The sequence below is a fragment of the Pleurodeles waltl genome, chromosome 6 (assembly GCF_031143425.1).
Source record: "Pleurodeles waltl isolate 20211129_DDA chromosome 6, aPleWal1.hap1.20221129, whole genome shotgun sequence".
In the NCBI taxonomy this organism is placed as follows: Eukaryota; Metazoa; Chordata; class Amphibia; order Caudata; family Salamandridae; genus Pleurodeles; species Pleurodeles waltl.
Window position 1 is genome coordinate 1,069,143,080 of NC_090445.1, and position 18,912 is coordinate 1,069,161,991.

General features: G+C 47.6%; 1 protein-coding gene across 2 annotated transcripts in view; it reads left to right on the top strand.

The window, feature by feature from the left end:
• Positions 1 to 8,051: 8,051 nt before the first annotated feature.
• The window catches only part of LOC138300551 (alkaline phosphatase, tissue-nonspecific isozyme-like), a 229,167-nt gene continuing 218,306 nt past the window's right edge, over positions 8,052 to 18,912 (top strand). The window contains exon 1 of one of the 2 annotated variants that reach the window (XM_069240081.1): positions 8,052 to 8,251. The gene's annotated coding sequence lies outside the window, so the exon portion shown is untranslated. Of the gene's footprint in view, positions 8,252 to 10,946; positions 11,032 to 18,912 lie in introns of those variants that run through there. The other variant, XM_069240082.1, reaches the window with a different exon arrangement.

An 18,912-nucleotide genomic window follows, 5' to 3' on the forward strand; every position in this document is an offset into this window, starting at 1 on the left:
GCTTTTCACACTTCAGGTAGACAATAGTTATCCTTTCACATTTTGGGCAGAAAATAGTTTGCTTTTCTGCAGGATTGTCCTGTTTTATAGGATGTGAGCCCAATGTCCAACACCCAGCTTTTTTTTGAAAGACGCCAAATGTCTACTTCTTGCTCCTCCTGGAGAACAATGCAGAGTGAGAGCCAAGGTCAAGGGGGTGGTGTGTTGCAGGCTGAGGGGGAGGTGGTGGCTTGAGTAGCCCAGAGCAAGACTGATTAGCTGAACAGCCTTCATCACTCAGGACTGTAGCGGACAGGGATGCTCTAAGGCCTGGGTGTGCCTGCTGAGGCTATGCACAGGGCGGCCTTTTATTGCTGGTGAAGCACCGTAGGACAATCTTTTTTGGCTCCACCCATTGAAGTCCTTCTCCACTGAGTCCCTCACTACTTCCCTTCATCAGTGCCCCCCATCTCTCCATAGTACTTCTCGCACACATATTTCATTTGTTTTATAGCGCCACTCAACTCAAACCAGTTTAGGGTTTCAGAGCACTCTATATCACACACAGTTTACAGAGGCAATGAATCATACGTGTGTAATTCATTCTATAGGAAATGTATAGGACACGACAAAGAGGACTATAAGATGTAGAGGTCACATGTCATCCCTAATGGTAGTCAGAATGTTTTAAAATTGCTTGGTCTAAAGAAGCACAAACCCAGGATTTAAATCTTACCACAGTTTTGGGGGTTAGCTTTACTAACAAAAATGCATTCCTACCCAAACTAACCTTTTTTAGGCAACACCAGGATAATGAAAGACTGGGGCAAAAGCAACATTCTAACCTCTATCATGCAGTATGCATTCAGCTCTTTAATGACAGTTCATAGGTCACTGCCCTGTATTAGAATTGTAACTTATTCACCTGTAAGTAAAAAGAGATCTCTGTGGTAAAACAGTAACTCACTGAACTAGTGACATAAAACACAACTCTGTGATCTGCGTGGTGCACTTCTTTGCATCAGGTATGTTAACCCCGTGCCCTACTCATGATGAGTCATTGCTGCCACTAGTTAACACTACATTTGTCTCCAGTAGGAACATAAACCACCAGAGTTATCTTGACATCTTATTGTTGCCTGAAAACTGCTGAACACACAAAGAACTTTGCAGCAGGTACTTTTCAATATATTTCTTAACACATCACCCCCCTAACACCCCCTGCTCGATGCAGGTGAAGCTGTACCGGTCTCACACCGCCCAAAAGCCAGGGCTGTCTGTGCACAAGAACAAGATCAGTGCAGAGTCTCCTGTGAAGCGCTCACATTCTTGAGTTTAACTGGGTGGGATCTGTTGGAAATTAAAGATTTGTGAATAAGGAAGAATGTGAACACTGGAGTGAAGCTGCAGTAAAGCAGGAGGGGACCTGCCCTACACCAAGATATGACCACCCTCAAACCCTTTGTATGTACTTGGCAAACCCAAACCCCTTGAATGTATCATATCAGCCCCAAAATCCTAGAATGCACCAGACCATGCCCAAACCCTAGAATGCACCATGTCAGCCCCAAAACCTGGAATGCACTTTGTTGGAAATGGCCCTTCTTGCAGGGTTATCCCCAAACGTTTTGCCTCGTTACTCCTATTTTTTCAGGTCTGTTTTTGCTGGTTTATTGTCTCTACACACTTTACCACTGCTAATCAGTGCTAAATTGCAAATGCTCCCTAGGTAAATTGTACTGTTGCTTGGTTTATCGATGATTGGCATACTGGATTTACTGGTAAGTCCCTAGTAAAGTGTACTAGAGGTGCCCAGGCCCTGTACATCAAATGCTACAAGTGGGCCTGCAGCACTGGTTATGCCACCCACATTAGTAGCCCTGTAAACATGGCTCAGACCTGCCACTTCAGTGTATATGTGTGCAGTTTTAAACTGCCAATTCGACCTGGCAAGTGTACCCACTTGCTAGGCCCAAACATTTCCTTTTGGTACATGTAAGGCACCTCTACGATTGGCCCTAGGTAGCCCCATGGGCAGGGTGCAGTGTATTTTGAAAGGTAGGACATGTACTGGTGTGTTTTAGATGTCCTAACAGTGAAACACTGCCAATTCGGGTTTCACTGTTGCAAGGTCTGTCTCCTTCATAGGTTAACAAACATGGGGGCTGCCTTTAAATAACTTTGAAGTGCAGATTCCCTTTGAGGGCACATAGAAATATAGAATTTGGGGTCTCTGAACTCACAATTTAAAAATACATATTTTAGTGATGTTGGTTTTTGGATTGTGAGTTTGAAAATGCCACTTTTAGAAAGTAGGCATTTTCTTGCTTAAAGCATTCTGTGACTCTGCCTGTTTCTGGATTCCCTGTCTGGGTAAGTTTGACAGTAGGGCTGTTCACACCTCTCCTCTAGACAGTGGCACAAAGGAAGCTGGGGTGTAGCCTGCATATCCTGATGAGCCATCTGAGCTAGAGTGGAGGGAGGAGTGGCCGCTTGCACCTGAAAGGACTGTGGCTGCCCTCACACAATGCAGTCTCCAACCCCCTGGTGTGTGTCTGGGGCCTGGCCTGGACAAGGAAGGATCTTGAAAACACTTGAGACTTTGCTCTGAAGTTTTCCAAAGGCATAACGGGGTATAAGAAAAAGGTCCAAAACCCCAGACTTTTAAAATCTTTCTGGAATCAAGAGGAACCTCTACCCAGGAGAAGAGCTGAAGGAGTACTATCCCTTTGCTGTGTTGCTTTTCTGGACTGGCTTGCAGTTGCTGCATCTGCGGGAAGTAGAGCTAGATGCCAAAGGAGGGACTGCCACTCTGCCTGTTGCTTTGCTGGCCTTCTGCTTGCTGCTTCTGTCCTGGAAGTGAAAGGGCTGGACTTTGCTTTCTACATCCTGCTTTCCAAGGATCTCCAAGGGCTTGGACTGAGTTTGCCTCCTGTTGGAAGTCTCAGGGACACCTAAGACTTCAATTTCCTCGACCTGCAGCACTGGGAACTGTGTGTTTTGAGCTGTTCAAGAGGAGAAACCACCGCAAGGCTGCTGGCCCGCACCATGACCTGCTGATGCCGCATGGAGCCCTATTGCCCTGCTTCACACCACGACCCTGGTCTCACTGACGCCGTCATTGGACGACTTCACTGAGCTGCTGCTTGCCCCGCAACCCATGGGCCCCGCATTCCGGCATCGCCTGCTCACATTGCAGCCTGGCCATCCCAGACGACTCTGTTCCTGCTGAGACCGGCACCGCTGCCTGCACTGTGGCCTGTGAACACTGCTCGTGAGGTACACAAAGCACGTCCCGTCCCGTACTGCAGCCCCGGTCCACCGACGCCAGCACCATCGACTACAATGTCGTCACCAGGCATCTCTGCCTGCGGCGTGGCCTGTGGACACCGCTCGTGAAAGTCACAAAGCACTGCCCCGTCCCACATGGCCGGCTTGGGCCTACCGACGACAACGCTTCAGTAACGATGACACCGCTGCCTGCATTGTGACCTGGTGACACCGCACGTCGCACCGCTCTGCTTCGAAAGCAGCGCTGGTCTCACCGACGCCGCTGTACGCTGTCACTGAGCCACTGCCTGCACTGTGACCTGTGGGCACCACATGTCGCATCGTCCTGCTTTGCACCACAGCTCCAATGCCATCCACGCCAGCGCTCCGGACTATATCAGCCTGGAGTTTGATCTGCAACGCGTGTGACTTCAAGGGCCTGACGACCCCCGCACTGACTCCGGAAACCAACACTGCAATGCCCGTGACGCTCATCTCCAGGGCTCACAGTGAGGATCACAACGCTCTGCAATTCCAAAGGTACTGTTTGCAGGTCTCCCCAAAATCGTAGCTGGCCCGCGAGGCCACGGCCACCTGAACTGTTGGTTTTGTTGATCATGATGCCGTGATAGCCCAAGGTGGCACTATCGACTTCAAGGAACTATATTTTTGAGTAAATCTTGCTAAATTCATATCTTTAACACTGTGTCTTGGATTTGTATCGTTTTGGTCTTGTTTTATATAGATAAATATTGGCTATTTTTCCAAAACTGGTGTGGTGTCCTTTTGTAGTATTTTCATTTGTTACTGTGTGTTATATGCAACTGCTTTACACATTGCTTCTGAGATAAGCCTGACTGCTCGTGCCAAGCTACCAAGGGGGTGAGCACGGGTTATCTGAGCGGGTATCACCTTTATCCTGAATAGAGTGAGGGTCCCTACTTGGACAGGTTTCAAACTGACTGCTAACTAGAGACCCCATTTCTAACACACCTGACCAGCCCCAACCCATTAAATGCATCTGGCCAGCCCCAACCTATTGAATGCACCTGGCCAGTCCCAACCCATTGAACGCACCCAACCAGCCCCAACCTGCTGAATGACCCAATTAACCCCAACCCATTGAATACACCTGACCAGCCCCAAACTTTTGAATGCCTGTGACCAGCCACAACCCTTTGAACGTGCCTGACCAGCCCACAATTGTCGAATGAACCTGACCAACCCGAACCCGTTGAATGTCTCTGGCCAGCCCCAACTCATTGAATGCACCTGATCTGTCCCCAACCAGTTAAACGCATCTGGCCAGCTCAAACTCCCTGAATGCATCCGACAAGCCCTAACCCTTTGAATGCATCTGACCAGTCCCAAACTTTTGAATGCACCTAACTAGCGCCAAATCCTTGAATGCACCCAAACAGCCCCAACCCATTGAATGCCCCTGACCAACCCCAAATCCTTGAATGCACCCAAACAGCCTCAACCCCTTGAATGGACCCGACCAGCCCCAACCCTTTGAATGCATTTTGCCAGCCCCAAACTGTAGAATGCAGCCAACTGGCCAAAAAAACATTTGAATGCATCTGACCAGCCCTAACCCCTAGAATGCACCAGACCAGCCCTAGCCCCTTGCATGTACTCAACCAGCCCCAACCTCTTGAATGCACCTGACCACCCCAACCCCTTGAATGCACCCGACCAGCCCGACCCTTTGAATGCATTCGACCAGCCCAGTGTTCATCTAATTGAGTTAATGCCCAATCCAGCTTTAGTCAGACTGAGCTAATGGCCAATCCAAACAGAGCAGCATTTGTTAGGTTGAGTTAATGACCAATCCGCGAGTTTACTTTACTCTAAGCATAAAGGAAAATAGAAAATTGCCATTTCAGCATCCTTGGTAGATTTGCTCCACAACTGTTTGATGGGTTACAAGTGTGATATGTTCTCACATCTTCATTGCAATCACAATGTAGGAGCAAAGACAGAACTTGAGAATACCTAGCGTGCTGCGATGCTTCATCAATCGGTGGTGGTCACTTGCTGTGATTTATGTCCATTCTACTGTGAAAATACGAGGTCATAATGGTATTGTATCTTTGCTGCATTTATATAAGGCTCCATACTCCTGAAGAGGCACCAAGGTACATTAGCATTCTGTAGGAGGCCTGTGAACAGAATGGGCTGTCCCCGCACCCACACCCTGAACTCTTGTCCATTCCTGAGATATCTGAAGGATCCCGGACCGGTGCCCGCTGGGGGAGACAAAAGTCCCAAGCATTAGATGACCCTCTATGGGTGGATAGAAAGTGTGTGAGTGCTGGGTGGCCATTAGGAGAATTGTTAATGTGGTACACATATGTGCAGAGACTGCTCAATCTGAGATGCTGCAAGGGTGTAGATGTTCATGCTCTTTGGTGCACAAGAGAAGACGTGGTTGAGTTTGCTGAATTTTGCCATTTTTGGGGGTGGTATGTATCAAGTAATTTAAACTACATTAATTAGAGGCATAGGAGTGTGCAGAAAAAGTAAAGGATGCAACCCTTCGAAGGTACACAGCTGGATAACTATACTGTATGAACTGGAGTCTTTGGAGCGAGCACATTCCCTTTATTAAGTCTGTTTCAAGGCTCTCACTAGTCGCAGGGAAGTGGATAAGCCCTTGGGTCAACAGGATTTGTCCAAAATCAAACAATTAGGTCATGTAAGAGTGCCGAAATTGCAATACAAGAGCGCTTGTTTCAGTGTCCTTATTTTACAGCCTATACCACATTTTGGGGAGTGCACCATGAAAGGGGGTGTCCTCTCCCTGCGGTAATACACAATGTGTGTTGGGTTTCAGTCCAGTTGTCTTATGACACGATAACTGGGCTTTTTGGCTACTTCTGAGTAGCCCCGAGCTTTGCATAACATGGGGCAGAGTTATAACAGTGCCCAGGCTCACGCGGTTTGGTGAAAGAGGGGAGCTAGCATCCTAACACAGATCTGTCGCACTGCCTGGAGTTCAGCCACTTGTAAAGCAAAAATCTACTCTTGGGCATTACGAACCTGGGTCAGTAGCATGGAGATTAGGAAACACGCGAGGAAAACGTGTGATATGATCAGTCGTTCAACACTAAATGCAATTAGGTAGTTAGAACCCCCCTCAATGGGCTGTCCCCTCCCCCATACCATGAACTCTTCTCTATTCCTGAGACATCTGAGGGATGCCTGCTGGGGGACAATGTGTGCCGGTAAGGAATGTGAAAAGATAAATGGAAGGGGAGAGTGGGTGGGGTGGGGGGCAAGAGACCTTTCTCGCACTCAGCCCGAGTTTGGAAACTTAGTTTCCTACATCTGGTGTGAGTCATGTCATGATTTCACTAGGGTGGACAACAGACTCCCGTGTTACAGGTTTGTCCGAAGTGATGGTTCACTTCCAGTCCCTCAGCCCGCACAGAAGCACTACTGGACGCCATTTTGTTTCCCCGACATTTTAATCCTCTCACAGCACAATGTTAACTCGTTCAGCCCTCTGTGCACTGTGAAAGAAGTGTCTGTCCCTGGGTTGGAGAGAGCGCGCAGCAGCCTTTTTGGGGGTCGTGCACCATTCAAGGTCAGGCGCTCCTTTCAGCCTTAGAGGCCACAATACAGCAGCCTTATATTACACAGCCTTGATTATGTGAACGGATCCCATGCTGAGGTCCTATCAGGGAATACGCCCTTGATGTTTATTTCTTCCATTGAGGCCATTTTAAAATACTCACACATTGCCAAATCACTGGACAAAGACACAGGGAGAGTACTATCTGCCAAGAACCAAACAGTTTGTCAAAGCCGTAGACCCAAGACCGTAGCACACTGCTACGCAGGGCAGTCTATACATTTACTACTATTACCATTACTATTATATTTTATGGACTATACCATGAGAGTGGGTAAGTCGTTTTTTTGCCCACTTACTATCAGATTTTATGTTGATTCTAAATCCTTCCATTCTAGTCAAAGGTGAGGGGAGAAATACTTTAAAAATGTGATTGCCCAAGAGCACACAAGTAGGCCAAACTGGAGGCTGCGACTGAAAAGCATGTCTCCTCATTTCAGTTTCCACTTCTGAGTTGGTTGTCAGGGAATTCTGATGGCAAGGCACAGGACTATCCAGAAAATGGCATTATGTTGTAGTTCCTGCCTAGCTTTCGAATAAAAGTGTTTCTTTTCGTTATATTTAATTGAAGTAGTAAAGCTTAGATTGGATGTCAGGTATCTTAGTTCCACGGCTAAAATGTACTCATGGGCCACATTTAGTTCTGTCTGGCCGCACCAGTGACTTGGCCACCTTGTTAGGGTTCATGTAATTTTCTTACAGCACTCACAGCCTTTTTTGCAGTTTTATATAGTGTGAACTCGACCTGAAGCTATCTGAGCGCTTTACACGTGCACCAGTTAAATTACACATTTCTTGGGTCCTTTGAATCTATAAAATCATAAGGAGGGGGGAGTGGCAACTTCTGTGCTCATAATCCAAGCGGTGATTTTTTACGAACAGTGCTATTTTAGTGTGTTGGCAACTCTATCGCATATAATGAAATCGACTTCAGGGGGTTTTGTGACCAAACTCAGCAGCAGGGGGTGGGTGGTGATGCAGAGACTGGTATTCTCTCTGTGAGCTTGTCAGTCAGTGAAGGGGTGTTAGGGGTCTGCGGCTGGGGAGAAGGCGGGATAACATGGGCATGTGAGGGGGTAGGAGGGGTCCCGCTAACCCCCTCCAAGTTGATTTGATTGGAGCCTGCTGCACTGAGGGTGGGGGCGGGTAACTCACAGGAAAGGGCAGGAGGGAGAGAGGACTTACAAGTGTTGAACAGTGAAATCCATTGAAGCGGCACCAGTGAACTCCGAGCAGCAGCAAGGGACGACCTTCAGCATCACAGGACGAGGACTGGAGCCGGCGCTCGCGACAGGAGTGAGGAGGAAGATCACAGACCAGCGCGTGCTCACACAGGAGAACCACAGGGGAAGCACGGGAGAGGTAAGCGGCACAGGGCACCGCGTGGAAAGGGGTCCGGTAACTAACTGCAGCGCATCTGAAGAGCCAAGAGCGGAGAGGCTCGAGTGGGGGCTCACAGGAGCAGCATGGGAGCTCAGGGGGGCAGCACGGGCAAAGCTCGGATCCGAGGGCAAGACAGCTGGCAGGAGGAGCCTAGGGAAACCCGGAGCAGCCCAGGAGAAGTAGTGTGTGCTGCTTTGGGGCCCCACAGGCGCAGCCCAGGGAAATCACTGGAGCACCATAAGGAAACTTCCAGAAGCAGCACCGGGGACTGCTTATGGGAATTCATGGAGCTCACAGGGCATCACAGAAACTCACAAGACCAGCCTGGGAGAACTCACAGGGCCAGCAAGGGGAAACTCACAGGAGCAGCCTGGGGGAATGTAGAGGATAGAGGGGCGCACAGGGGCAGGATCAGGGCACTCAAGGCAGCTGCTCACTGGAGTGAATCGGTGAACACTGGAAGAATTTACAGAAGCAGCAGAGAGGACCCCACAGGAGGGAAGGGAAACTCACAGAAGAAGCATAAGGAAACTTACAGAAACTCTGGATGAATTTAAAGAAGGAGCATAGGGGACCCACAGGAGCAAAGGGGGGACTCACAGAAGCAGCATAGGGCAACTAACGCAAACACCGGAGGAATTCACAGAAGCAGCAGAGGGGGCTCCACAGGAGCGCGGGGAGACTCACAGAAGCACTGGCCGCGTTAGACGTGAGGGTCCCTTCTTCACGCCTGGCATCGTTCTGTCATTACACATTCTCACCAGCTCTGTGTCCGGTTGTCTCTAAATCGCTGGGGTGGGTTGGCGTGCTGGCTTTGGAGGTGTGTGGGGGGGACCTGTGGCTGCTCGCACGTGCGCTGACTATCGCGATTCTCGTAGTTTCGGGGAGCACACAATCCCGTCGTTCCTCTGTTTTTGACTCTGCACACCTGGTAGCATGAAGAGAGGTCAGAGAGGTGTGCTACCCCCGTCCTGTGTGTGCTCAATAACTGCACCGTGCCCTCTGTGTGCTCAGCAGCCCCGCTCCTCGTGCTGCGTCCGTTCAACAGCACTGCCCCGTGTGTGCTCAGAAGCACTGCCCATTCTCTGTGAGCAGTGCTTAACTTGTGAATTGTGCCGGACGCCAGGGGTGCTGAATATCAATCCTACCGTTTCATGATTCCAAGCGGCGCGTCCCTCTTTTATCACTCCTTTCCTGTCTATCGCACTCTTTTCTCTTTTTGTCACTGCTTTCCACCTTTCTCTTTGTCAGTCTGTGTCCCATTTGTGCCTTATCCGCCTTATTGCTCTGGTTCAAAGTCTAATCATGAAAAATAAACCCTAATGCCCAGTAAAAGGTGCCCCGGTGCTCACCCCTCAACCCCCGGCAGTGTGCATCCCTGGACACCCCCTCATCCCGCCCCCACCATTTAGCACCACAGCCATGTGTGCGCTCAGCACTACTGCCCATTCCCTGCCACACTGCCCTGTGTGCACATTCACCTCCTGCCTTATACGTGCTAGCAGCGCTGCCCAGTGCGTGCGGAGGAGCACATCTCGTCCCGTGCCCACGAGTGCCAAGGAGAACATTCCTGTGTGTCTTCAGCACCGCTGCCCCGTCCACTGGAACACCTCGTGCCCCTTGGTGTGCGCAGCACGACTGCCCTGCGCCTGTGTGTGCTCAGTATCAGCGCCAGGTGTGTGTTCCGGTGTGTGCTGGGTACCACAGCTCTTTGCCCCCTCCGCGACACTGTCCCGTGCTGTGTGCGTGTTCAGCAGCACTGACTGCCCCGTGCCTTGTGTGTAGTGCTCCTTCAGCCCTTGCGTGTGCCTGGCAGCACTGCCCCGTGTGTGTTCAGCGGCAGCACTGCCAGGTGCCCTGTGTGTGCTCAGTAATACTGCCACTTGCTTGCCTTATGTGGACTCAGCATCACCGCACTCTGTGCTCAGCAGCACTGTTTCATGCCTTGTGTGTGACTGGTAGCACTGTCCGGTACCCTATGTGCTCTCAGCTGCTCTGGCCCGTGTCCCGCGAGTGCTCAGCACCACTGCCCGTTTCTGTGTGTGCTCAGCTCTAGTGCTCCGTGCCTTGTGTGTTCTCAGCAGCACTGCCCCGTGTGTGCTCCGTGCCCTATGTGTATTCAGCAGCACTGCCCCGTGTGTGTTCTCGGCAGCAATGCCCCGTGTGTGCTCCGTGCCCCATGTGTGTTCAGCTGCACTGCCACGGGTGTTCTCAGCAGCACTGCTCCGTGCCCTGTGTGCTCTCAGCAGCACTGCCCCGTGTGTACTCAGCGGCACTGCTGCATGCCCTGTGTGTTCTCAGCAGCACTGTCCGTGTGTGCTCCGTGCCCCGTGTGTACTCAGCGGCACTGCTGCGTGCCCTGTGTGTTCTCAGCAGCACTGCCCCTTGTGTACTTCGCGGCACTGCTCCATGCCGTGTGTGTTCGCAGCAGCACCGTCCCGTGTGTGCCCCGTGCCCTGAGTACTCTCAGCAGCACTGCCCAGTCTATGCTCAGCAGCACTATCCTGTATCTCGCGCGCTCGCAGCTACATGGCCTCGCGGACAGCGTGTGTTCACAAGTATTCCGTACTACATGTACTTGCACCTTTCATGCTGCACCGCACGGGGGAGTGACTAAACCAGGAGTGGCCTCTGATGTGCGCAGTCTGTCTCTGGGGTTTATAACCAGTTCTCTGGAGCGCTTTAAAGTTTAAATCGTAGCTTGGCGAGGCTGGCAGTGGCACATCGGAGCCAAGTGATGTGCTTAAACTACTAATGAGGTGAGCTGGGGAAAACGGTTACAAGTTTTCGAGGACACAGCTGGTTAATCGCTTCGTTTTTTCCTTTGAGCGTTGTCGCGCTGATTAAAGAAAACATTTATTTTGACAGTCTTAAACCCATCACAACGAGGCATGTCACATTTGTTTCTCTCCAGGTTCCTTTTCAAGCGTACCCCTTTAAATTAGCGTCCGTTTGCTATTGACTCCCACTTTGCATTTGGAGAAACGCACGTGCTTATGTTTTTACCTCTGACTTTTTCATTTACGATGTTCTCTTTAGTCACAATGCCAGAGATTTTTTAATCAAGATTTAGTGTGACCCTTGGAATTTTCTGTGTGCGGGGGCATTTCCTATCCCTCCAGTTCTATGTTGGGGTTCTGCTTAATTTACAGTTTTTATTGCCTCTTTATTTTATTTTTCAGATGTAAACCTGTTACCATTTTGGTTATTCTCTTCACTATTTTACCACTATCTTTCCCCCCAAAGAGATTTTGTTAATATTATTTTTTCTTCGTTCGTATTTTCTCGTTTAGTGTGTCTTTTGCTGTTTTTTTGGCAGGGTCCCTCTTTTTTGATGGGCGGGGGTATCCTCCTTATGATCTCGACTGAAATTTACATTATTTCTCTTCTTTTACTCCTGTTTTTCTCTCCAGCAGCGTGTGTTCCGGTTTATTCTATACATTATTTTGTCCCCGATTTTCTCCTGAATGTACATATTTTGCGTTTATTACTGTGTGTTTTTCACTCAAGGCGTGCTTAGCCTGCAATTATGAAATGTGGATTCTCTTGAAGAAGTGGTTCTTTTTCGTATAGATTTTCCCAGCTAGGAGGGTGCCTGGTTTTATTGTTTTTTAACTCTTATTTTTATGTCAATTTGTTTGTTCTGTTTTTCTCATGTTTTCCTACATCAGCATACTTATATTGTGATTTCTCACTTTATATTTCACCACTGCAGTTTAATTTTTTGCGTTCTTGATTATTCAGAAATACTCATCACTTTTGCTTGAAGTGTGTGGTCTGTTTTTTTTTACTCCTTTGCCCTAAACTTTCCCCCAATTTAATCTTCTGGTAACGTACAGAGTGAAAACAGAAGAAACTGCCTTGTGGGTAACAAAGGTTGCCTACAGTCAAACAATACATAGTAAGAGACGTTTTTGATTCGCAGAATTTCTGTTCAGGGTACAAGTCGGGTTATTTAGCTTCGAAGTTAGCCATTTTATAGACTTTTCTTTTTGTTTAAAAAATCATTCAGTTTTGCTTAAGGCAAGTCAATGTCCGACCCCCTCGTTTGACACAAAGGACCCCATGTCGCTAGAGCGGCTTTCATCCAGGCTTGTTTTTCGCCGAGACATGGGGCTTCAACAGTCCCATTCTAAGTAGGGGGCTGCCAATGCCACCACCAGGGCTTTAGGTGGGATGAAAAAAGTGTGTGTGATGGAGGGGCTGGGGTGTCTAAAAAGGGCGTGGCTTATTCACAACTTAGAGACCTTTCCTAATGGTGTGGCCTATATAGTTAAGGGCGTGGCTTACAACTTGCACATTGAAATCCTGTGCCTCAGCTAGGTATCGCCCAATTAACCATTACCAAGGTCTGTGGAAGAGGCAGTGGTCGTCAGAGGGTCTCAGGCACCCCCATTATAACCCTTCACACCACTTTCCTCAGCAGCCTCTCTGTTAGATATTTACACGATTTTTCTCCCCACATCTTTCTGAAATCTTCGCTCTACATAGATCACACCTCAGCTCTTTCTTTGCCAGTACCCTCATTTTACTCTCTGCTGCGTGTCCTTTCTTGTACCCCCTCACTTAAGCACCCCTGCACATACAACACAAACACATCTGTAAGAATTGCATCTGTTTTTACTTTCGCTCTATCAATATTTTGATAGCCAGTCAGCAGTTTTTAAATGGAAAAATAGAAGTTTAAGGTACTCCCTCCGTAGAGTACCTGTTTGCTCTAGAAAAGTGCCGGCGCTCTCCCATTAAATGTTGTGGAGCAGTGGTGAGAAGTGCAGGTACTCTCCCTTTAAAATTAAATAAGTGCAGGTACTTAGTACTGGGCAGTATCTGCCCATTTAAATCACTGGATAGCTGTGTACCTCCAGCACACTCTTTTGCACAGAATCACAATTAGCACACCTGACCGTTGCTTTGTGGGCTCGTCGAGAGGCCAAATATTGGATGAGCATGTATTGCGAACCCCCTTATTACCCTCTGACAGGCCCATAACTCGTACTACCTTTGACCTGAACTCCAGAGCTCTCAATTGTGGCTCATTTTAAACACCGATCCACAACCTGACTATATAGGAATAACATACTGCACACACAAGACAAGGGAAAACAACATCCTGGAAATAGGAAAAACTTTTAGGGAATGCATTATTAAGTAACCATGTGAAATATAACCATGAACTACATCGCTGACATGGAGCATCTTAACGTTTCTTTACAGCCATTATTCAGAACTCTAAGTTTTTACCGGCAGAGTTAGGGGCAAAATATTAACCCAATAGGGACATGTTTCAAATGCTGTTCTTAATTACTTCCGGGTCTGAGACCCAGAGCGACTGGCCTACTTAAAGCCCCGACCATCATTCCAGCAAAACCCGGACCAACTAAAAGTCCAGCTCGTGACATGGAGACCCGTTGGTAAAACAAAATTGGCTATTCTAACATATAAAAGTGTGTGTTGAGGTTCTTCCCCTCTCTCCAGCCATGTTGTGCCATCTGCTTGAAGTGCTGGCCCCAGACCCAGAAAGTTCCCTTTAAGGTGGCACCATCTCAAGGTCAGGCTGGGACACAAACTAGACACAGGCACTAAAATTAAGGAGCATTTCATTAGAAAATCAGATAGCTAGAAAGGTGCCCTTCATATGCAAATTGGGGCAGTTTTGAATTTGTAAGGGCATGCTTATAGGTCTTTTGCATGGTATGGGGGACTGCATGCATCTGTGCTTGCAACAGGCAGTTGTGGGGAAACTTCAGGGAAATCAACAGTAAAAATGGGCCCACCAGGCTAAAAACAGCCAAGAAAATGGCAGGCACACTAAAGACCAGTCCTTCTGGTACTGCCCGATTGTCGTACAGGCAGGGGCCTGTAGTGCCTTCCGCTGGTGCAGCAGATGCCAGGATTAATAAAGGAATTGTCTGGAAGTAAAATCGGATATAGCTTTATACAAAACTGGAGAGTAAGTCCTGGAGCCCTCGTTTTTATGCAGGCTGGGTTTCCTCGGAAGAATGTCTGCTGTGATCACAAATAGCCAGCAGGGGGGCATCATTTCATCTTGCCTCATTGCCGCCCATTAAAGCTCCATTCTTTATCAAATGTTTGGAAACATTCCTGCCAAGGGCAGTGAAATTATGTGGCAAATGAAGACCAAATTATGCTGTGTAATGCCGCATAATTTGTGATATTATTACTTTATTATTTTGTAATTTCAATACATTAGCACTATCTGGGCAAAGGTTCCATGTTATTGGTGCTAGTTTGTCAAGCTAAGCAACCGAATGATGACCCATCAACCCTTGCGAAGGGCCTTCTACAACACAGCACCGCATGTTTCCAAACTTTTAGTAACTTTTGATCCCTCTGCGTTAGAAACATTTTTTTATTGAAATCTGTAGCTTATGCAGCAGATGATGGAGTATGTAGAACGGTGGAAAATCTATACTCATGCGGAAATAGCTAAAGCTTTAACAAACACATAATTGCTGTGGCCCTCAATAGACCACATGCTCCTTTTCCTTGCATTATCCTGAGTGCCCTTACTCCCAGAACTCACTGGTGTCCTGGGGAAATGAAGAGATATGCCCAGCGACCCCAATATGTCATTTCAACTCATATCTTTCTCAGCTCAGTGCATCCTTTAGACCTGTTGTTGGTGTTTTTTTTTTTTTTTTTAATTAGGGGAAGTGGAGTGTTGTCACGAGGGGGCTGAGGGTTGGGGGTGGGGAGGGGGCTTTGGGTAGAGGGGTAAGGCAGCCAACTGAGTTTAAACAAAATACCAACTGGAGTTCGAGGGATTAGGAAACCTAGCAGAGTTGCACATATTGTGCAGCTGAAGGCTGGCTCTTTTTTTATAGATATTTATTTGCAAGTTTTAAATAGGTGAACGATGGTTAAGTCTGTAGGCCCACTGCTAATTTTGTGCTATTTACGGCACATGGTCACTTTTTGCTAACTTTGTGTAAAGTATATGTAACTGTGTCCACACTGGAAATCACTGCAGCCCGGCAGATGTTTTACAGGCAACACCATTATGCACAGACATTGGCAGTGCAAGCAACTCACAGCACAGACAGCAGGAATGTAAGCTCTGCTCTTGTACACAGAACAATTACAGCACAGATAGCAGACGAAGCTTCTCACACAAAACAGCCACAGCACTGACAGCAGAAGTGCAAGCATCTCACACTGAACAGTTACAGCACAGACTGCAGCAGTGCAAGCTTCTCACACAGAACAGTTACAACAAAGGCAGCAGTAGTGCAAGCGTCTCTCAAATACACAGAACAGTTACAGTGCAGACTGCAGCAGTGCAAGCTCCTAACACAGAACAGTTACAAAGGCAGCAGTAGTGCAAGCTGCTTTCATGTACACAGAATAGTTACAGCACAGACATTAGTAGTGCAAGCTTCTCTCGTGAACACAGAACACTTACAGCATAGACAGAAGCAGAGCAAGATTCTCACACAAAACAGTTACAGCACAGACAGCAGGAGTGCAAGCATCTTGCACATACACAGAACTGTTGCAGTACAGATGGAAACAGAGCAAGCTTCTCTCACGCAGATCAGTTACAGCACAGACAGCAGCAGAGTAAGCTTCTCCCATACAGAACAGTTACAACATAAATAGAAGCACAGCAAGCTTCTCTCACACAGAAAACTTACAGCACAGACAGAAGCAAAGTAAGCTTCTCACACAGAACAGTTACACCAAAGGCACTAGTTGTGCAAGCTTATCTCATGTACGCAAAACAGTTAGAGCACAGACAGCAATGCAAGCTTCTCTCTCATGTACACAGAGCAGTAACAGCACAGGCAGCAGTGGTGCCAGCTTCTCTTGTGTATAAAGAACAGTCATAGCACAGATGGAAACAGAGCAGCCTTCTCACACAGAACATTTACAGCACAGACAGGAGGAGTGCAAGCATCTCACGCATACAGAGAACACCTACAGCACAGACCACAGTAGTGCAAGCTTCACTCATGTACACAAAGGAATCACAGCACAAATAGAAGCAGAGAAACCTCACACAGAACAGTTACAGCGCAGACAGGCGGAGTGCAAGCATCTCACACATACACAGAACAGTTACAGCACAGACAGCAGTACTGAAAGCTTCTCTTGTGTACACAGAATAATCACAGCACAAATAGAAGCAGAGCAACCTCACACAGAACAATTAAAGCACAGGCAGGAGGAGTATAAGCATCTCACGCATAAATAGAACAGTTAAAGCACAGACAGCAATAGTAGAAGTGTCTCTCACATACACAGAGCAGTTACAGCACAGACAGCAGCAGAGCAAGCTTCTATCATGTACACAGAACAGTTACAGCACAGTTAGAAGAGCAAGCTGCTCATGCATACACAGAACAGTTACAGTACAGGGAGCAGCAGTGCAAACATTTCATGCATACACAAGAACAGTTACAGTGCAGACAGAAGCATAGCAAGCTTCTCTCCTGCTCACAGTACAGTTACAATACAGGCAGCAACACTGCAAGCTTCTCATGCATACACAAAACAGCTACGGTACAGACTGCAGCAGTGCAAGTGTCGCTCACATATAGAAAAGTGTTAAAGCACAGACAGCAGCTCTGTAAGCTTCTCACACATACACCGACCAGTTAGAGCACAGACAGCAGTTCTGCAAACATCTCTCGCATATACTGAACAGTTACAGCACAGACAGCAGGAGTGCAAGCTTCTCTCATGTTCATGGAACCTTTACAACACAGAGAGCAGCAGTGCATGCATCTCTCACATATAGGAACATTTACAGCAAAGGCAGCAACATTGCAAGCTTCTTGCACATACACAAATCGGTTGAAGCATAGGCAGAGCAGTGCATACTTTTCGCATGTACACAGAACAGTTACAGCACTGACAGAAGCAGAACAAGCTTCTCTCACTCAGAACAGTTACAACACAGACAGCAGCAGTGCAAGTGTCTCTCTCATGTACACAGAACAGTTACAGTACAGACAGCAGGAGGTCAAGAATCACACATGTATAAAGAACAGTTACATCACAGGCAGCAGCAGTGCAAGCACCTCTCACATATAGAAAAGTTAAAGCCCCTACTGTAACAGTACTAGTGCCTCTCACATACACAGAGCAGTTGCAGCACAGGCAACAGCAGTGCAAGCTTCTCACACATACACAGAACAGCTACAGCACAAACAACAGATGTGCAAGTGTATGTCATGTACCCAGAACTATTAGAGCACAGACAGCAGCTGTGCAAACAATACATACATTATAGTGCAAGCGTTTCTCACATACACAGACCAATTATTGCGCAGACAGCAGCAGAGCAAGCATCTCACATACACAGAACACTTACAGTACAGACAGCAGCAGTGCAAGCTTCTCGGGCATAGACAAAACAGTTGTTGCACAGACTTAAGCAGTGCAAGTGTCTACAACATACACAGAACAGCTACCGTACAGACAGCAACAGTGCAAGTGTCTCCAACATACACAGAACACTTACAGCACAGACAGCAACAGTGTGCCTCTTACATAAACAGAACAGTTAAAGTACAGACAGGAGCAGAGCAACCTTCTCACACATACACAGAACACTCACAGCATAGACAGCAACATTGCTACTGTTTCTCACGTACACAGAACAATTGCAGCACAGACAGCAGCATTGCAAGCTTCTAAGGTATATACAGCATAGTTACAGTACAGTACAGACAGCAGCAGTGCAAGTGTCTCTCACATACACAGAACAGTTACAGCACAGACAGCAGCAGTGCAAGCTTGCAGTGCATGTATTTACAGAACAGTTACAGCACAGACAGCAGCAGTGCAAGCTTCTAAGGTATATACAACATAGGTACAGTACAGTACAGACAGCAGCAGTGCAAGTGTCTCTCACATACACAGAACAGTTACAGCACACACAGCAGCAGTGCAAGTGTCTCTCACACAGAACAGTTACAGCACAGACAGCAGCAGTGCAAGTGTCTCTCACACAGAGCAGTCACAGCACAGACAGCAGCAGTGCAAGCTTCTAAGGTATATACAGAACGGATACAGCACAGACAGCAGCAGTGCAAGCTTCTAAGGTATATACAGCATAGTTACAGTATAGTACAGACAGCATCAGCAGTGCAAGTGTCTCTCACATACACATAACAGTTACAGCACAGACAGCAGCAGTGCAAGCTTGCAGTGCATGTGTTTACAGAACAGTAACAGCACAGACAGCAGCAGTGCAAGCTTCTAAGGTATATACAGCATAGTTACAGTATAGTACAGACAGCAGCAGTGCAAGTGTCTCTCACATACACAGATCAGTTACAGCACAGACAGCAGCAGTGCAAGCTTGCAGTGCATGTATTTACAGAACAGTAACAGCACAGACAGCAGCAGTGCAAGCTTCTAAGGTATATACAGCATAGTTACAGTATAGTACAGACAGCATCAGCAGTGCAAGTGTCTCTCACATACACATAACAGTTACAGCACAGACAGCAGCAGTGCAAGCTTGCAGTGCATGTGTTTACAGAACAGTAACAGCACAGACAGCAGCAGTGCAAGCTTCTAAGGTATATACAGCATAGTTACAGTATAGTACAGACAGCAGCAGTGCAAGTGTCTCTCACATACACAGAACAGTTACAGCACAGACAGCA